The sequence below is a fragment of the Phalacrocorax carbo genome, chromosome 3, assembly GCF_963921805.1.
Source record: "Phalacrocorax carbo chromosome 3, bPhaCar2.1, whole genome shotgun sequence".
NCBI classification, from domain to species: Eukaryota; Metazoa; Chordata; class Aves; order Suliformes; family Phalacrocoracidae; genus Phalacrocorax; species Phalacrocorax carbo.
The window spans coordinates 87,248,802-87,264,283 of record NC_087515.1 but is presented as its reverse complement, the minus strand read 5'-3'; the positions used below and the strand labels follow the sequence as shown (position 1 = coordinate 87,264,283).

At 36.5% G+C, this 15,482-nt stretch overlaps 1 long non-coding RNA gene across 1 annotated transcript in view; it reads right to left on the bottom strand.

Annotated features, from left to right (window-relative positions):
- Window positions 1-8,001: 8,001 nt before the first annotated feature.
- LOC135312877 (uncharacterized) overlaps window positions 8,002-15,482 on the bottom strand; it is a 47,278-nt gene continuing 39,797 nt past the window's right edge. Inside the window, exon 5 of the long non-coding RNA XR_010372495.1 lies at window positions 8,002-11,473. This is a non-coding gene — a long non-coding RNA (uncharacterized LOC135312877). The remainder of the gene's footprint in view (window positions 11,474-15,482) is intronic.

Genomic DNA, 15,482 nt, shown 5'->3' with positions numbered 1-15,482 from the left:
TATACAGTATGATGTGTATGTGGAAATACATGAGGATGAGGCAGAGGAGTGGAATAGATATTAGGTAGGTTGATGCTTTTGGCTGGCTCGCTAAAACCAAAATGAGTTTGTAAAATGCAGAGGATGAATACAGTTGCTGGCATGACTGATTTTCCTAGCTTATCTGTAATGATCTAGCTACAGTTGCAGCTATAACATTTAACTTTTTTTTTTTTTTGGTGTTATGCCTCTCTAATATTCACCTCACCTGAAATCACTTATGCTGGAGTATGAGGGAGACTATTATCGTTAATGAACTATCAGTGTTTCTGCAGGATGCATGACAGCTGCAAAGAAGAGGGTAAAACTTCGAAAACAAATGTTGTGACTTCTATTCTGTAAAGACCTTAGCCATTTGCTTCATGCTCTGAATTCTGAATACCCCTATTGGCCCTGGTTACACTATTTACTGTGTGGCTAAAGACGCACATGAACCTTTTCATGGCTAGGGCCTGTAGCTTTGATTAAAGGACAGGATGAAAGTTACCTTCTACTTTGTTGGTCCTACAGAGACCAATAAAACCTTGTACAGCACAAGGATGGACGTGTATGTAATGCATTTATTGGTCTGGACCTACACACTCAGTAGTTTTTTACCCAACGTTAGAATTGTGGTGTTGCTGCAGTTGCTTTTTTATGAATAATAGGAACTAGAATGAAGTTTAGGTAGCTGAATCAGTATAAGCAATGATCACATTTGGAAACACAGTAGGATACAGCACACGAGCACTGCAATGCTACAAATGCAATGTTTAATGCTGGTAGACTGCTGTTGTGACTAGCATCAGGCTTTTAGTCAAGTAAAGAGATATTTCTTGGTATTATAGGGTCACACCCTACTGTCAAGTTTTAAGCAGCGCTCTGCATCGATCTCAGTGGGTAGTTGTGTTTAAAAATTGATGGCATGACCTGGCCCTTAATATGGAATGACATCTGAAAGGAATGTACAGATTTTGCTGCTCTCTGCACAGTGAGAAAAAGGAGAGTAGGAAGGAGGAAACACAACAGGCCTCATGTTATCTTGACGTATGTGGAGGGCACAAAAGTTTAAGCAGTATTAATAGCTTGAGCCTCAGCCTGCCTAATAACCAGTATTACCTTAGTTTATTTTCACTGACTTCAGTGGAGTTGGTTTGGGTTTACATCTTTGTTAATGCAATCAGAATCTAGTTGATTATATATCTATAATTTGAGATACAAATAAAGAAACATTTCTATAAAAAATGAATTAGATGTTACACAGAGGGTTTTTTGTTCAATGCACAGGTTATATTAATACACACAAAACCTTGTACACAAGAGATTGCAAATAAATATTCTTTCTTGTTATTTGAGAAAAACATACAATCTTTACCTATTTTGTACAAAAAGTACTAGGTCCTCCGAAGATATTGTGGCACATCTACAATGACAGGGTGGGAAATTAATATGGGGTAAGAGAAAATATATTTGGTCCTTTCATTTCAAATGAGAAATAAGTTTTAAATACACCTGAAGCCAAATACTGAAATATTTTAATGAAAAAAAAATATTTTAAGCATCTCATAAATATTTTGTTAATGAAAGGATTTTGGATTTGCAAGCAGAGCCTGAAAAGTTACATTAATATTTCCAACTATACCTCTCAGGTTGAAAACCTGTAGATATTGCATATCCCTTGGGCTGCAAGTTTGATGTATTTTTCCAGTCTGGATCTCACCAAACACTTTTCTATCAGTCTTAAAACTTACAACAAACTGTAAAGTATTTGTTTACTATTTGACTAGAGAATAATTTCTGAAAGCGTTGTCTATCCTGATTCAAATCCAACTTTTCCATACCCTATTTTTCTTGCTCATGTGTTCATATGGTTTGTATAAGCTTCCATTTTTCTTCAACAGCCAATGTTGTTTTAAATTATTAAAAATATTTTAATAAAAATTATTAAAAATTTTAAATTCAGCCTCTCAGCCATGTTGTAATCATTTCGATGTTCCTGATTTGCTTCTTACAATACCAACATCCACACATTGTATCATAGAGCAAGGCTACATATTTGGTGTGAGCAAAATTCTACCATCCCTGTTCCCTGTTTTTGTTTTTTTCCCATTTGTCTTGCCAAAGAGTGTGATCTGTTTCAAATTACAATATGAATACAACGCAGGCAGAAGGATGTATGCAATGAAGATTAAAAATAAGTCACTGAGCACACTGTAACTTCCTCAATGTCAAAAAATGTGCCATTGTAAATCCTCTGGGACTGCCTGAACAATACTTGCATATTCCAGGCCTTATGTCAGCCTGATACCCATCTGTGTATTTACTAGTCTTGGTCTCTCCTGTCCTTTCTGGTATCACTCCCTCTGTTGTGGGCGAATGAGAGAGAAGGGGCTCTGAACACCACAATTTCCCTTCATTTTGTTCAAAGGTGAGATCCTCTGGATGTGATATTTCCCTGCAAGATACTCTAACCTTAGCTGTGTGCTGCTGTAGGATGCTTCTGTGCTAATTCTAAAAGAAACAAGTCAGCACCCAACATTTTAAATATCCTTGAGTATCACTATTATATTTGAATAATTTAGATCAGCACCCTGACTCCAACTTGCAAATAAACAGTTTTGCTAAATCTTAGTAGAGGGGCTGAAGTTTTGTAGCATACACAGCACAAAATTTGCAGCCAAGTCAGAAGATAGCAGGAAGTGATAACTTTAAGTCCTTCTTCTGATTCTGTATGTCATAATTTTGAACCTCTACAGAATTGCCCCGTGAGCCATAACACTACACACACTCTGTGACGGGTGATGTGGCCTTACTCTGATGTGTCATTCCTTTGACACCATATGCAAAACAGGCTTCTGGGGGATTCTTTGCAGAGGGATGACTGGTTAAGTAACTCCTCACTTGTAGAATCAAGGCTGAGAACTGCAGGCGCGTCACTGTGCAAAGCTGCTACTGATGAACACTTTGTGATCATGCTATTGGCAGAGGTGTGCATATCTAGTGTCTATCACAACCACGAAAATAGTTACATACTTCCGTAAACAGAAGAACATGCTCTTTTTGGCTTTTTGTCTGCAGTAAAGCAGCAATACACTTGGTTCCTCCCTATCATCACATAATCTATAACTGACATAAAAAAACTTAATATTGCATATCTACAGCAAGAACCCTTGCTATGATATTCCAAGTAATTTTTTTTTTCCTTTAACAATTTAGAAAACTTGCTGGATGTGCAGTCAGTTATGGGTTGGTTTGTTTGGAAATACAGACTTCAAGCGGCCAGCAAACGTGCACGAGCTGATTAGCATCTGGTTGCATCTTCTTGCCTGCTGTGTGAGACGAGCAGAACGTGTAGCATTCTGGTGACTGGAAAATCAAACAAAGTGTGCAATTCCCAAGCAACTTGCTTTGTTGGCTTCCTGTAGGATGTTACTCTCTCTGCATCCCCATTTCTCTTGAACTAGTAGGCTCAGATGTTACTAAGGGAGAATTGATAGGCGGACAAAGCCTTGCGCAGAGCGGGATTGCACAAAACTGCTTTCCTTAGGAAACCAGCATAGGCAGAAACTAGTGCGTGATAACTATAACAGGCCATGCTGCTTCCTGGTCACTTCAGGAAGAGTCGACATATTCCAGAAAGGGAATCTGTTGACCTCCTTTAGCTTGCATGAGAAATTCTTGGTCTGTTTGGATGTTATCTAGTGACTGCACTTGCCACCTGATTCAGGTAAATATCTATAAAATTATATTGTAATATATTATATATATATAAATATAAAAATATATTATATTTATAATATATAAATCTATAATTTAAATATTACAAGTCTCCTTTGGAGCTTTCAGAAATAGATGTTACCATCTGGCATCATTCTTTTCTTATTTGGGGAGGGTTGATGCTACGAATATAGCTGCTCAGCTTTACAGCTAAAGTATATAAAAGAAAATATATACTACTGTCTGGCAATTATTTGCTTAATGCATACAACAGAATCTTCTGAATGGTCTCTAAATCAGTATGTGACTGCCGAAAGTCTTATGTATCTAAGAATCTGGTGACCTACACGCTTATGTGATAGTCGTCTTCAGCTTTTCTTATGGCCCTAAACCAGCAGATACTTGTACAAACAAACACACATTTTTGAAAGATGACTAGTGCAATGCAATGCTTGTCGATTAGACTGTCCTTGGATAAAAAATAGTAACAGACCTCTCTAGTCTTCTCCCTGAATGCCTGCTTAGATGTTTGTTCTCTGACTGCCCTCATGCCTCTTGTTTATTTGAGTTCATGATGGCTTAGTTTCAGTAGAAAAGAAGGTAGTAATATTAGTGTAAACACAGTCACCACCTGTCTTCCCTGATTTTTATTTAAGATTTATGAAAGAGTGTGATCTTATTTTATCTATATTATTTGGACAACAAAGGCAACCCTGATGTGGCTAATCTGTTTACTGCCTTCTAGGAGAGTGCAAAAACTGTAAACTCAGGCAAAAACAGTTTGGGAATTTAGGCTCCTCAGGTGAGTAACCTGTCTTTAACTATCAGTCTCTAAAGAATGATCACTACTCAGATACTATATTCAGGAAAAAAAAAAACAAAAAACAACAAGAAAAACCTCGGGATTCTGAAAATTAAATGAGCAGTGATGCCTTCATATACAGTCTAGAATCATACAGCAAAGTTCCAGATAGAAGAAGAAAGTAATATTTATTCTTGTACTGTATGTCCTTTTTTTTTTTTCTTTTTAAGTAGTCCCTCACTTGTCATGGACGCTTTGTTGATTGTCTAACACTGTTTATTGAAAAAAGAGCCTAGACAACAAATATATTTAGCCTGAATTGACCAGATGGAGCTGGATACTTGCTCTGGAGGTACTGTGGCACTTAAATGATGTGAGCAATCCTGCACTTGTCTTGTGAAACCAGTGAACATAAATAATTTCTTGGTATTCGTTAACATTCTTTTCTTAAATATCTGACTTTGCAATAGCAAAACCGCCAATTTTACGAATACATTGGAGAGACCCCAGCCATCAGGAAACAACAACCTCCACTATGCTTATTTCCTCTTCAGTAGTGATTGTTGCTCCTGAACAGGATGGTCCACTTTTCTCAGCAAGAAATGTTTTCCTCACGCTACATTAAGGAGAGGTTTCTGGGTTTAATGCTGATATACCATCTCACATGCAAGTTCAGCCATTTTAAAGATTACAAATAACAACATGTAGGACCTAAAGAACAACCCTTTTCAGAGTGAAGATTGAATATGCTACACATCTAATGAATGGCTGCCTGCCTCATGCTGCTCTATGTACAGTAATACCTATTGTACTGTATAGCTGATCTTCAGGCTACTGCAGAGCTAAAATGTTTGTATGGTCTGTCATTATTTCCTTAGACAATTCTTGTACTTACCTTTCTCTACTTTTATTTCCCAATGTTATACTGTGCATTTTGGGAGTTTTTCAGTAGTGTTTATCTGAAAAAAAATATATATCGATATAGTGTTTTAAATGTGGTTCTCAACCAAGATTTTAAAAATTAAGCCCGAAGGAATAGAGTGAACAGAAATAGAATTCTGTTTTTTTGCTGATTGAAAACTGCTGTTGTGTAATTCCCACTTTCCTCTACTAAGATATCATAATTTACGTTTCTGTTTGCCTCTGTTTTCTTTTCCTAGTGCTTCTTTTCAGAAGGATGAAACAACATTCTTTTTCCTAATGGGTGTTCTGGGACTACCTAATGACAAAACATTGTATATTTCAACAGAAAATTACTCATCTTTCACATGAAAAAAAATGTTTTGTGCATGTGGCCTTATGGTAGCTAAGATGAGAAAGGTATCTTAAGTCATGTCTCAGATCTCAATGTTATAACTCCCATATATCACCCAAATTCTCTATTATTAATTAATATTGGTATATTTTATACCCTAATTCATGCCATTATATGATAAAATTACTGCTTAAATTTTTTTCAGAATCTTGTCAAAGTATTGTATAATATCTATGTACCCTATTTGCTAAATTCATAGTCTCTTTCATAGTATTAATAGTCTCTTAATTCAGAGCAGTGTTTTACACATATCAATAAACTTATATTCATAAGTATGCATTCTAAGTAGTTCCCAAGACAGAGCTGCTGTTTAAGGTGCTTTTTCCTTATTACTATACTACTTGAAGTACACAGGACATTCTGCTCCAGCACTTGATAATTTAATATAATGAAGAAAAGAAACCTACAGAAGCCAATGCTGGATCTATATAGTTATAAGCACTAAGATTCTTTGAAAAAAAAAAAATCACTACTATTGAAAAATTTCAGGGGCAGTTGTAGTAATAATTATTAACCTGATAAATACCTTTGCATATTTTCATAAGACATACAAGAATCAACTGATTAGGGAAGCAGTTTGACTTTTAGAATATGAATGACATAGCAGAACATGAAGGCAGCCTAGTACGAGATATACTGCTCCAGGGTTGTGAAGGGTTGCTGTTGCTTCTAGTGGTATACGTTTTGCAGTCATACTTGCTGTTTACAAGGAAAATCAGTGAGATTATAAATTTGTGTTTAATAGAGGTAAGTGTCAAATGCAAAAATACTGTTATCAGAAAAGGTTAATACTTATAAATATCTAACATTCATGTTAGTGCCTGTCTATTGGCTAACAAACTTTAAAAGAAAAAGTTTATTTACTTGTAGTTTTAGCAGAAGTTTTACAAAGTTTTATTGATGTTAACTTAAAAACAAATATGTATTCTTTGATTTTTAATCTCTGAGAATATACCTCATTTTAGTTCAAAATATAGTGTGGGGATTTTTTTTTTTTTAAGTTTTGTTTAGATTGTTAGCGCTTTTTTAGGGTTTTGTTGTCTTGGTTTGTTTATTTGTAAAGAAGTAAGCAAAAATATTACTCCAGAGTAAAGCATCAGCATATTAAAGCATCAGTATATTATATCAGGACATTACTTCCTGAATGTTTATCAAAAGCTAGAAAATACTCATCTGTGTATGTGGTCAAAATCCAACCTGTGCCACTCTTTGAGGAACTCCTTATCCAGAACTACAAAATGTTCTTGCTGTTCTTTTGAAGCTCTAAGTCCAGACAACTACACATGAGCAACCAGTACTGCGAGATCTGCTGAACCACAAGGGTCCACAGCTGTTACCTAAGAGAAGGTTTTCGTCTCTGCATTTTTGAACCGGTAAAAAGACTATTTAAGAAGAGATGAAGACTTGGGTTTCCATGGTAAACTGGATTGCTTTTCTGAGAAAATATGTAGAATGAGTAGCCATTTCAGGGTACAGTAAGGCGCTCAGTGTACTACTGTACCATGTCTCTGGGAAATGTATGGTTATATTCTGATCTAAGATTTTCATTCAGAGCTTCCATTTACTCCAGTATTAGATATATTCATAAACTTTGGACAAAGAACATTTCTTTCATTATCTCCAAGATTTTCTGTATGTACCATATGTTTCAGCTCACCTCAGTATAATTTCATTATAACAGCAATAGTTGGGTTCATCATACTGAATTAGAACAACAGAAAATTTCTTGCAGCGGACCTTTGGTGCTTGAGGATATGGTTTAGTGGTGGACTTGGCAGTGATAGGTTAGCGGTTGGACTCGATGATCTTAACGGTTTTTTCCAACTTTAATGATTCTATGATTCTATGATTCTCTAAATAGTGTGAGATTTCACTTTTTTAATATATATTTTAAAGCCTTAAACAACATAATATATGCTTTTTATTGGAACTAATCATGAAGTTTTTAAATTCAGCGTTTTGTTTTTGAAATGCACGAGGATTTTCTTTTTTCTACTGATGTTATTTTAATATACTAAAAACCTGAATGTTGGGGGAAGAAGTTGCTTTAGGAAACAAATCTTGTGAACAAAACTTAATGCAATGTACACTCGCAGTGAATCCACAACTAGGCAAAGTAGATAACTGATATTCTAGTTTACGCAAGAGATAGCATGCAAAGGCACTTTTCTTTTACTTGCTAATGTCAGAGATTTCATGAAAATTCAATATTACAAAAAGTTGTCCACAAAAACCTTCCAACTTCTAAGTGATATTACTGCTGTTACTGAGCTGCTATTTGTAAGAAAACCAAAATGCTGACATTAACAATATTTCTCCAAGCACACATTTCATATGCTGCTTTTTCACATAGTATTGAAATGAAGCCAACATAAGTCTTTCTAAATCAAGGAAGGTTTTCCTGAGGATATGTAACAAGACATTTTAAATTTCAGATTTTAAGTACCCTCCTCCACGTAAGTTGCATATATACAGAAAAAAAGTTAATATATCCAAATTTATATTTTATATTACTGTCACACACTGCTTGTGTACTTAAAGGGTCAGTAAAACAAATTCTTTTAATTTCCTGAATTATTTTTTTAATCATAGTGATTTAGCATCTTGATACATGAAGAACTTGTCACAGTACAGAAATATATTATTATTTCACCTTTCTTTGGAAAAGATAAAGTCCTTTGTAATTTGCTTTTATTGTGTTTTCAGTTGGAATTTTCCATTTATTTTTATCATATGTCAGGACAATACCTAATCTTCCAGAAGAGAAAATGACCACTTTATTTGCAGTTATTTAAATTGCTGATAGTTTGCAAAGCACATTTTGGTAAGATATTTCTCTTTATAGGGAATCGTAGAGATTTCAATTTCTGCTTGTGTTTCTAATATCCTCCCTACAAATATTTGATATCTGAGTTTAATTATAATGTAGAAGAAAATCCTATATTTCAACACAGTGCAATTTACTTTTAATTTAACAAGCAGATATATGTAAAATATCTTTAGCACAATCATGTAAGTCTGTAATATATAAATCTTTTTTTATGTCTGTACTATTTGAAACACTTAAAAGAGAAAGAGGAAACTCCTGATTTTTGAAGACAGAAAAATGAAATAGATTTTATTTTTCAAATTAATAATTGTTTCAGATGACTGAAGCAAAACATTCAGAGTGATGTGACTCATGGCAGACAAAGCTTTTCCTTAGGGATATTGTTCTTTTTATGTTATGGACAGATGTAAAAGCCAGCTAATGTCAGAATGCTTTCTTTTTGGTGAAAAAGACAATGAAATAACATCATGAATCAAGAGATGTGTTTGGTATGTGAGGTTACCCAAAACAGAATTAAAGTTTTACTGCTATGCTGATGCCAGGGGAGATGCTGGCTAATGGGATCCCTATGACTACAGGATCCGGGGATAAAAAAGCAAAGGGGCACAAGGGTAAACAGTTTTTAAAATGTAGTGTTTAAATCTTTCAATCCTTCTGTGAACTCTCTTGAATTATTGACAACATGGGACTGGTTATGGAGTAAGAGAGCCATGGTGCTGCATTGCAAAAGAAACATTAAATCTACTCCTAATTATACACTCAGAATGGGCATACAGCAGGAGACAGCTGTATAAGGTTTAGCTGATGTTTAAGATCAGGAGCCAAATTACTTAGCCTTCATATCACCCAAAATACTGAATACAAATGGTCATTCCAGGAGGTAAGAGTCAGATATATAAAGTTTAGATTCACAGTTGACCCCATTAACACCTGCTGTAACTACTAAAATATCTGTAATGATTTTAAGTGGTCTTGAATCAGGCTATAGATGTCTATCTTATCCTCAAGTAGAAAAGCTTGCTGACATCAATGAAAATCTTGCCTTCCTAACAACTCAATGATTGCTTTTTAATTTTTCACTTGATCCATGTTTCTGCTGTCCTCTGACTACAGAAAGCATGCGATAGCCTTTTTTTCCTTTTCCCCTAAGGGAAGCTAGTATTCCGGATTTAAGAATTTTAAGGGATTCATTTGTGTAATTAAATGCAAAATAGCATATTGTAGCATTTATAAGGCATTTTCAAAACTCTTCTGCACTGGCCTAATCTGTTTTTTATTGATGTCAATGGGAGTTCTACCATCAGCAAGAACAGAAAGAATCTATCCCTAAAAGCTTTTCAAAACCTACCCTGCGGCTATTTTTCTATGTAAGATATAAAATATAGCAAAGCAGAATCTTGTTTACACTAAGGTCTCTTTCTATCAGGCTAGCAATGCAAAAGACCTTTAAACATGTACAAACATTATTTAAAAGTTCTTTAAAACCCTTCTCCATCTATTTCTCTATGTAGATTGTACAGTAAAAAAGAAACTTAAGATAAATGAACCTCTGATCCACAGGAACTCTGTATTTTTAGGTCAATACAATCTGGAATTACTACTGTTTAAAATCCAGTTCAGAAGTGCCTGAAAGTATATGTTAAGACTTAAGTCTATGCTCATCTCCGTGACAGGCACAGAAACAGGATATTTTAGGTATTTCATTTCGGAGCAAGACCAGGGAGCATGCACCTTGCTATGGACTTCTGCTTGTAGCTGTTCTCAGGTGAGCAGATAAATCCCTATAATCTGATTTGACCCAGCAGCCAAAGCAGATGGGAGAAGCCTAGTGAAGTCCTTTTTTTCTATGATGACAGCTATAGATAACAGCAAACTTGAACTGTACTAAACCATCTAAACTTGGGTAGAGCTTCCGTACCAGTGTTGTGCATTGTTAGGAGCTCACAAAGAACTTCACAGTGCCCCAGTGCTTTATTAAGCTATACCTGCTGATATGTCAGCTGCGTCCCAGTGACTGTTAAGTGAACAGTCTATGAAAAGGCATTGGTGTCTTCTCAGTTGAAATGTCTCCTGGCTGGCTGGCTAATTTAACATCTGTATGGGTTTATGTGACAACAGTTTGGTAGCAGGGATCTGCAGGGGGTACCTCTGGGAGAAGAGACCAGGAGCTGCCGCCATTTTGAACAGAGCCAGTTCCAGGGACCCACCACTGCCCAAAGCTGAGCCAATGAGTGACACTGGTGGTGTCTCTGTGATAACATATTTAAGAAAGCGTAAAAAATACAGCACAACAGCTCTGAGAGACAAGTGAGAAATTGTGAGCAAAACTGTTCTGCGGACACCAAGGTCAGAGAAGAAAGAGGGGGAGGACATGCTCCAGGAGTGAGAGCAGAGATTCTCCTGCAGCCCATGGAGAAGACCACAGTGAAGCTGGTTGTCCCTCTGCAGCCCAAGAAGGACTCCATGCTGGGGCAGGTGGATGTGCCCTGAAGAAAGCTGCAGCCTTTGGAAAGCCCATGTTGGAGTAGGCTTTCTGGCAGGAACTGCAGCCCACGGGGGACCCATGCTGGAGCAGTCCATTCCTGAAGGACTGTATCCTGTGAAGAGGACCCGTGATGGAACAGCTTTTGAAGAACTGCAGCCTGTGGGAAGGACCCATGTTGGTGCAGGTAAACAGCACGAGGAGAAAGGAGCAGCAGAGATAAAGCACTATGAACTGGCAGCAACCCCAGTTCCGAATACCCCTGCACCACTTAGCAGGGAGGAGGTAGACGAGTCAAGAGTGGTAAGCCTGGGAAGAAGGGGGAAAGAGGGAAAGTATTTTTAGTTTTGTTTTTATTTCTACTATCTTACTTTGTTATTAATTAGTAATAAATTAAATTAATCTTCCCAAAGACAAGACTGTGTTGCCTGTGACGGTAACTGGTGAGCGATCTCCCTGTCCTTATCTCAACCCACCAGATCTTTGACCTTATTTTCTCCCCCTGTCCTGCTGAGGAGGGGGAGTGAGGGAGTGGCTGGGTGGGCACCTGGCAGCCAGGAAAGTTTAACCCACCACCTCAGTTCCACTGGAAGTAGATACAGTCTACAAATGAAGCTGTATTAATCATGACAAAGCTTCAGTGAATGATCGACCAGGCTCCTTGTGTGGCCCTTTTCAGTTAGGCCAAAGAGCAGATGCATATCCTGAGCCTTTGGATGTACTGAATTTTATTATTATCTTTATGAATGCTCAGTGCATCAGGAACACAACAGGGATCCGATTATTTTCCCCAGGAACAATCAAGGGATTAGTGGAATATAGATGGAGATTGAATCTGCATGGAAAATTGTCCATGCTGTGTTTTATTAGAAGGTGCTGCTGTGCAAAATTTGTTGCTAATCATGTGGCAAAATTACAAGAGATTGAAGAAAGAAAAAACTAGTAAACAGAACAATAAAAGTAATTTTAATTATTAAACTTCAGTGTTATAAATTATCTGGCATTCATCACTGCCACAAATAAGTATTAAAAAAGCACAAAATCCATATGCTTCATGCACGTTAATTTAATTTTGCATAATAAATTAGTGTAATGCAGAATGTTTAAAAATATGAATAATCACCAAATTACTATCCATTTTCAACAGGCAGTATCAAAATTTTAATACAGACAGCTATTGCTATTAACCTATGCTTTATGTTGACTGAAACACAATAAAACCTCAAATGGGTATTATAGACACAGTGCCGGTTATCAGCCACTAATGACTTTAAATGATGAATTGCTACATTTTTAATAGAACAATCAGAATCCAGGGTTTTCATTATCTTTCTCAGAATATTTTGTATGCCCACTATTGTTCTTCCAATTAGTCAATAACAAAGAGGCACTGTTTGAAAAGATACAGGAAATGGTGAGTCATACGTGACAGGTAATTCTGTCTATGCTGCCTGGGAAGAAATGTTTTCTTGATGCTAGTTATGGTTGTTTTCCATCATTTTTCCAAGGCAGTGAAGTGACAGTGTCACTTTAGCACTGAAATCTTTTCACTAAACAAATGCAGACTATGGCAGTATCATGAAATATTTGCTCATAAAGCTTCTAGGCCCTATTGATCTCGATATGTAACTTAATCTCTCTCTATTACTATTAGTAAATCCTCTCCTGAGTTAAACCTCATTATTTACATTTCTCCAAAGTGCTAAAACTCATGTCAATAAACATCTGTTTAATTACTTCCTTAGGAGTCTTATTCTTCATAAAGAAACAACAGGGAATATACTAGTTCATCATAAAGTAAATTATTTTATAACTATCATCACCCTGCTCACAACTGACCAGGGTTACAAAGTCTATTCGGAGATTGAAAGTAGAAAAATAAAAGAGTACAGTACTGAAAAAAATGAAAGACTATATTAAATAATCCAGAGACTTTCTCAAATACATGCAATCATGGGATTCTATTAGTAGGATATATTATCATGGGGCAATATTTTACCCCAAAATGGCTCAGATGAAAACACTGGGAGAATTTGAGTAACACTCAGAATACATATACTCTTGAGCAAATTATTACCATCTCTTTTTTTTTCTTTCAGAATGGCTCTTATGCTAGCAATGGATACATCCTTTGTCTGAGGTTCTTAGTCTTCCTGAGACAAAACATACAAGTCCATTTCAGCACTGTCTCTAAGCTCTTGTCCAATATTCAGACTACAGTCTAACAAGTTATTCCCAGGATACAGAGTACCAGTTATATATTTTGTTAACTGAAGAGTCCTGTTTCTTGTAACACAGAGTAAATCATACATAAGGGACAAGCTGTATCTTCTCAGTTCCCAAGACTGTCTTTTGCACTAGTTTCTGTGGCTTATGACAACAACAGATCCCATTTGTATTTGGTTCTTGGCTTCTCTGCTGTCTTCAGTGTCCACTCAGCTCTACACTCCATTGCTTAAAAGTTCCTATTAAAACTTATCTTATTTTACCAAATTAAATCTGATTAAACAAGGCTTCTCAAGGTACTAAATTGAGAGACAGCCATGAAAAATTTCGAAAGGACCTTAGCAGACAGAATGACTGGCAATAAAATGGTAGATGGAATTCAGTGTAAATATATGTAAAGTTATAGATGTGGGGAGAAACAGTCCTATTTTCTCATATAAAATAATGAACTCTATGCTGGCAAACACATAGTGTGTGAAGCCATGACAAATGACTGCATGAAAATAGTTCGGTGCCGGTGCATTCAAAAATTCAAATCGAATATTTTGAATTGTTAGGAAAGGAACAGAGAACAAAACAGAAAAGACTATGATGCAGTTATATAAAAGTATGATCAACAAAGATGATCGAAGGTTCTTAATGACACCTTCTTTATGGTAGCTGATTAAATAGGCTGGGACTTTTCAGCTCAGGAAAGATGTCACTAGGAATTCTGCAGAAATTATCAGTGCCATGAAGGAATATATGATAGGAGTGACTGCTTGCTGCCTCTTCCACTAAAAGAGCAAGTGACCATCAAATTAAACCAGTGAAAGCCAAGTCCAAGAGATGGAGTTCATTGCCACAGGAACACCTGTAAACTACTTGGAATATTTGGAAGATCTGTTATTTCCATATTACTAAATAGATGAAAAATAACACAAATAGGAAGCCCTTTAAATGGAAAATTCTCAGAAGCTGGGAGGATATTACCATTATATATATTTGTCCTATTCTTATCCTTCTCTGGATGAACTGGGCTAGATGACTTGTGCCTTTTTCTGTAATGTTTTATTTCGAAGATAGGTCCTTCTAGAGTTCTTTGAAATTTCCTTGTCTTTTCAGAAGTGTCAATGATAATAACTGGACTTTGTGACTTCAATCAGCTTGGAGAGAACAGTATGATATCAGTACTCACCTTCAAAACAGGGGTTGGTATTCCCATGGTGGCCATGGCTCTGTCCTTTATGACATTTTCAGAGTGCCCAGTTCTTTATCCTCTGTCTTGTATTTCTCCTTCTCACTTTTTTTTTAAATGAAGGAATCTGAGGCAAAGGTTTGATTTTACTGAATCCTTCTTTATCTTCCTATGAGTTTTCCCTATGGGAGTCACCACATAGCACTTACCTTATTATTTCATTTGAAATAACCTGAACGGGATTTATGTACACCTTGAAATGTACTCTACCTGCTCCCTCAACACTGCTGGGTAGACATAATATAGCAGTGTACTGCAGGTATGCAAATGACTTAGGTTGTGAATAAAACAAATTATATTAACCCAGGGGCACAGCAAAGAGCATTTTTTTAATTACTACAGAAAAGAGTGTATAGGAGTGATTTACAGTAGGACAGTCTTACAAATGGTATGTCTGAGAACACAAGGTGGTGCTCTTTACACTTAGCATAATGGATGTACAAAGCTCTGTCTTGTCTGCTGGCATACACCATTTCCCCCATCAGCTTTCTATGGCTTCGGACTAGGTGGGAAGTGTGACTGAGCCCCATCCTCCTTTGCATGTGCAGGTTCTAACGACGAGGGGACATTTCCTTGGCAACAGCTACCTGAGTTCAGCTTGACTGGAAGGGCATGTTAATTTGTCCTTGTCATCTCTTGAAGGCAGGACAGCAGCATTAGATGTTTTGCTGCACCAAGTACCACAGGGAAATTCAGTATTCTAAGAAATGACACACTTGGCTGTTTCTGGATAGGAGGAGGTTAGGAGCCAATGTAGCAAACACTTACTCTCTACTATTCCCCAGATTAAAGAACTGCCTTAGAAGGATTTAGCAGACCAGGTGGCGTGGTAGACAGCTGATACTTCGCTTTTTC